Raw genomic sequence first — 6100 nt, forward strand, 5'->3', positions numbered from 1 at the left:
GCGCAGCAACGCGCGCCCCTGTGAATCCAGGCGCATGTTAGTCATGTCACTTCAGGCCGAGACAACACCGCTTCTTTAATGTTTGCTCACGCAAACTCGGCAAGGACGAAGCGACTGCGCCGTGTTTTCTGAAAAGCATTAGCACGTAGAAACCTCCCGACGAATCTTCCTTGTTTTACGCGTGCACATATCTAAGCGTATACGATTGCTCTCTCATTCCAGCCCTGTCAAAATGCTGCGGTGAATCGGACCTGCGGCATTACGCTATGATACCTTTCTTACTGCTGCTTTGTATTTCTGTACAGTTCTCCGTAGGCTCAAAAGCCGCTCCTATGTCTTGTACTGAGATCTTCGTAAGAAATGCAGAATTTTACGTCTAGCTACAAAACGCCCTAATGGCAACCACCATACCGTGCTCGAACATGCCTAGTTAGTTTAGTGGCAGCGCAGCTTCATGAAATGTAACTAAACTGGTTGTGGTAAACAGGGGGAGACGTTTCGGTCACATCTTCAAACCTTCAATGTTTCAATTTACGCGCGGTTTTAAAGATGCAGTGCGTCTGGAGCGTTGTTCGACTGCACTTGACGGGATAGCGCACGGATTATTAACGCCATCGAGCAAGTAGATTTTTGTTAGCTATGGTCATCGATGAAACACGAGCACTGGGCTTCGCGCAAGACCCCAGAGCGTCTGCGGCAACGCGTAAGAGCTGTAGCAGACGCCCGGAACTGGAAGCTGAGATGCAGCGAAAATACATTGGCTATCATCGTATACCCTCGATGCTAGACGCTTCGCGTGCAGCCTTGCTATCACCTGCGCGCACTTCTTTCTTTCCTTGTCGTTTGATCGGCTTTCGCGTTGCCTCCTTGCCCTCAAAAGTGGCTGGTAAGTTAAATTCGTACCATTGCTATCGTAATCCCTCGAGATACGAGAATTCTTGGCTAAGAAATTGCGTAGGCAAGAGAAAGCTTTGTGAATTCGGGCCCTGTTTTTCTGCGCGGCGCCTTTAGAGTGACCGCATTGAGCGTCTCGCAATGGGAGGTTAAACCGAAGTCACGTGCTGTAACAAATGACGCTAAAAGCAGTGTGCCGTAATGCGCGACTCACATCTCGCAGGAAGTATGGCCCCCTCTGAGATGCACGGACTACCTTTTATTATTTTCATACTTGGTAGACACGATGTTCACCTACTAATCTACCGACCTAATTGGTCAGTAATCTTAGATGATCAAATTCTTCGGTTTCATCGCATCCCTCATTATCATCGTCTCAATCATACAGTAATGTCAATAAACACTTCGCACCGTCAGAGGGTGATAAGTAACTATCATTCATTAAGGCGAGAGTGTTGTATGGCTCGTGATTTTAAAAATCCGGCTTTCGGCGGCGCGAACACCGTTGGTACCAAAACTCGTGTGGGCCGATACCCGGAGGCTGTGCAACAACGGGTGAGATGGAAAATGCCTCAGGGTGAGGGTGGGACGACCAATCCAATTGACTAAGGACGTTAAAGTAGTTTAATTAATGAATGTCTCTCCAGAGCATAGCCTACTGTGGTATTCTAAGCGTCAGCTATAGGGGTTAAATTTTATTACAGCGCCACCGACATAATGTGTATCCGCCGTGGGAGCGATTGGCAGATAAAGTGGGCGCTGCTAAGCGCGAGGTCGCGGGTTCGATTTCCCGCTTACTTTGATGTAGGTGCACGTTCAAGAAACCCAGGTGTTTAAACCTATTACAGAATTCCTCACTGCGGCTTGCCTCATTTAAATCATTATTATTTACATAGGGCGCTCGGCGACAACAGAAATAATACCTGAAAAACAACCCCGTACACACGCTTCATCATTAACGCGATAGTGTCACATACCGAGTTTTGCCTAAATTAATGCTGTGCATGTTCTATCATCTGCTTATTTTAATAATTCGCAGGTAGCCACGTGAATGCGCACGTGGACACTTCGGAATTACAGATGCTCTTGTCACAGGATAAAAAGAAACATATATAAAGGAAGAAGGTTATAATATTCCTCTAGTTTTGCTTGCTTTGCTCGCTAGGCCGTTTTCTGGCGCTGCTGTCGCATGCGAAAAGCTACACCGCAGTGTGTATTTTCGCGGGGTACAAGTCAAGAAATGGCTTGTCCTGGTCTTTGTATTTTTTTTTTCAGTCATATTGCAAGATGAGAAATCCAAAACACGACTAGACGCTTAAGACGAGTGCGGTTTAAACCACAATGCAATGCGGAGAAAACATTCAACCAGGTTGAATATAAAGGCTTCGAGCTTTCATTTTTGGTAATTCAATTTACATAAACCAACACTCTACCAGTATCAAGTGTTGTTAATAATAATAATGATAATTCTTGAGCTTTAACGTCCCGAAACCAAGATATGATTATGAGGGACGCCGTCGTGGAGGGCTCCGGAATTATTGACCACCTGAGGCTCTTTAACGTGCGCCTAAACCTAAGGTTTATTTCAGTATTTTCAAATATGATTCGTCGACGCCCCGACTCCGTAGCGCCTGCGTAACTGCTGATACTCGACCGAATCAAATGCCTTCTCGTAATCCATGAAGGCTATATATAGGGGTTGGTTATATTCCGCGCATTTCTCTATCGCCTGATTGACAGTGTCAATGTGGTCTATTGTCGAGTAGCCTGTACGGAATCCTGCTTGGTCCTTTGGTTGACTGAATTCTAATGTTGTCCTAATCTTTGTAAACAGCTTGTAGAAAACGGACAGTAAGCTGATCGGTCTGCAATTTTTCAAGTCCTTGACGTCCCCTTTTTTATGGATTAAGATGATCTTAGTATTCTTCCAAGATTCAGGTACCCTCACCGTTAAGAGACATTTTGTATACAGGGTGGCCAGTTTTTATAACACAGTCTGTCCACTCTTTCAACAGATCTGATGTTACATGATCCTCACCAGGGGCTTTGCTCCTTTTTCCCTCCAAGGGTTTTCTTTATTTCCGCTGTCGTTACCAGTGGTACGTCCGATTCCTCTGGGCTACTACTACTTCTTACATTATCTTCCCGGTTGCCCCGGCTAGTGTACAGATCTCCGTAAAGCTCCTCAGCTATTTAAGCTATACTACCCTTGTGTTAGTGCCTTTGCCTTTCTTTTTAGTACATACATCTGGTTTTTGCCTGTGCCCAGTTTTCTCTTCACCGCTTTGAGGCTTCGTCCGTTCTAGAGATAACTAATAGAAACATAGGACGAAGTTAGTCACGTGCGAGCCGGGCAATGTCCCCTGCCACTACACCATAAATTAAGTAAAACAATACAATTCGGCTTCCTAGATGAAGTTCAGGAGCGGTCTATGCTATTCGCGGATCCATTTGGAAACAAAGTCCATCGACACTGTAGACCAGCTCAAGGTGAGGTTGCGATATTCAAAGAGTACTCGAGAGAGTATAGTCGGTGTTTACTAAAATAAAGTATACCAGTGATGCTACCGAGGACTTCTGATATGGAGCAATTTTTGGAGCAGCAAAATTTCCGTTTTGGAGCACTTTGGAGCAGCAAAATTTTCATCTTGGAAAACTTTGGAGCAGATAATTTTGTATCTGGGAGCACTCTGGAGCAGCAAATTTTGCATCCTGGAGTGCACTACAGAAGCATATTGCAATAAATTCAAGCACCGAAATATTACTATGGGGCTCTTATGAAGGCTAGAAATATTTCGATTCATTGCAAACCTCATGGAAAAAGTCATCTCAGGAGAACACCATACTTCACTCGCTAATGAAAAAATAAGGGCTCATGCAGTTGAGTGTTCTGAATTAACGTCTTCGGCGATTATTTTCGACACTAGCAAATAAACAGAATACCAGATCAATAAAATTGCACTTCAAGAAATAACACTCTAAATACATCTATGTGATTATCAGCAGACATTGTAGACAAACGCCGTGACGTACAGCAGTGCCTCAATGCCAAAGAGCCACACTGTCCCTAATGCATTCCCCTAAGAAAACTCCAAGGCGAAAGCCAGGTTCTTTTTCTTCTCGATCGACGGGTTGATCCTCCCCCTCCTTCTCTGCAAGCTTTCTGCACCTCACCTGGTTTTGCGCTAGCTCCATGATCGGCGCACCGATTACGGAAGCAGTGTAAAGCGACGATGTCGTGATGGCGTCATCACGTAACATCACGATATATGACGCCATGATGACGTCACAAGTTTTGACGATCTATGACGTCGTGATGGCGTCATCACATGATTATTTTTTGCATCGATCGATTGACGCCGTCGACGGTCAACTTTCGTGTTTGATAAAGCATCTGATGCTTTCGCATTAATATTGCGTATTGAACGTTAACAACCTGGCCTTACATACCAAACTGTCCTCCACCATGTCACCTCCTTGCCATGCGCGAAACAGCTTCGCTTATCATCCACTTCACAGAGTGAAATGGCTCCTCAACTTTTTTAAAATGTTTGTTGTGATAACAATTATATGGACGCTCTCCGCGGATTTTTGTCGTCGCCATTGCCGTAATTTTCTGTATAAAGACCAAATTAATAACATCACCGCGCGCATTCTAGCCGCGGGTAAAAGCTCGCGAGCGCTGGCGACGAACGCGGCTGAAGCGGAGATTAAGCTAGCCGGCCGTCTGTCTCCGTCGCACGGACAGCGCATGAGATAACATCTTCCCGGGTGCGGGCCTGCCGTCGATTGCTCATCAAACAGAGAGGAAACGCCCCGCCCGTCTTTCGTAAGGAGCATGAAAGGACGCCAGAGGAGCGCGGGGGGGGGGGGGGCACATTGTTCAAAGGGCGCAGTCGCTTGCGCGCGCGCCATCTCGAGGCATCAGGAGACGGCTCGTAAACTTGCTGTGCTCTCAACGCTTACTTCGTGTTTAGAGAACTCAGAGCAAGAAAACGCTTCGGTTCCTGGAGTGGCCATATTCCCTTAAACTAGTGTTTTGTTGAGTTACGCGAGATCGAATCCAAGAGAGTTAGCTGCTAGCCTTACTTCGTTTAACAATACAATTTGTTGGTATCGCATTCATTGTTTCGCCCTTAAGCGAAACTGAGTTTTTTTACCCGTCAGCTATTGACCCCCGAAAGCGAGGGGCGGACGTGTAACATGGGGTAGCCGCTTCACTGTGGGCCGTCAGTGACGGGCCCGCTACTGACAGCTGCGTATTTGCGGCTGCTCCGACCAGGATATATGCTTTTATTAATGAGATGACATTTTTAAAAAGGAAGCAACAAATTCGAATTGGAACCCTAGCACGTGAGCTCGAAAGGGCAGGGCCTTTTAGGGAGTATTCACCGCAGAGTGATTAAACTCGGACGTGCTGGTATAAGCAATTACGAAAAAGCTCTTCCTAATGAAGATCCATGGATAAAGTATATCCTAGGAAAAGTGTGAACGCGTTTCCACCTTTCGCGTGCTCTTCCATAAACGCGAAGCAAGGAAAATTCGATATTGTTCCATATATATATACTGCTAGCGATCCCAGATTTCATTCCGCGATGTCCGGAAACAGAAGTGACAGACATTTTAGCAGCACACATGTAGTTATTACTGAACATTGCTTTCCTTACGTGCCGTGCGACGCTTGAAACGAGCTATCAGCAGCGTTTCTAGAACAGACGACGTCCGCCAATGAATCGCCGTCGCACTTTCTCGCTACCGAGAGGCCTAGACGTCACGAGCCTCTGCGGAGAGCGCGTTTTGCTGTCGAGCCGACTTGCAGAACAGAAGCTGCGTCGGCACCGTGCTTGGCATCGTGGCTTATGCGGGACGCACGCGCGAGCGCTATTTATTCAGCGGAATAATTCTTGGTCCATGGTTGCGACTTTGGCAGCCCCAAGATCAAGCTGCATATGTTCTTACGCGCCGGCCGTGCGATTGCCGGTGATAGACGCCCCCAAACCTAAGACTTTGGCGCAGTTTGGCGCAATTTTCGTCGATATTATCAGGATGGCGCAGTAAATACAATTTGGCGCACTTTGGCGCAGTTGGCGCAGGAGTGGAATCACTGGTATACATTGAAGTATAAGGTATACTGAAATAAAGTATAGATAGACCGTGTGCGCGTCGCTCGCACCATATATGCATCAAACGACAAGATTTTGTCACC

This window comes from Rhipicephalus sanguineus, chromosome 1 (genome assembly GCF_013339695.2).
Source record: "Rhipicephalus sanguineus isolate Rsan-2018 chromosome 1, BIME_Rsan_1.4, whole genome shotgun sequence".
Taxonomy (NCBI): domain Eukaryota; kingdom Metazoa; phylum Arthropoda; class Arachnida; order Ixodida; family Ixodidae; genus Rhipicephalus; species Rhipicephalus sanguineus.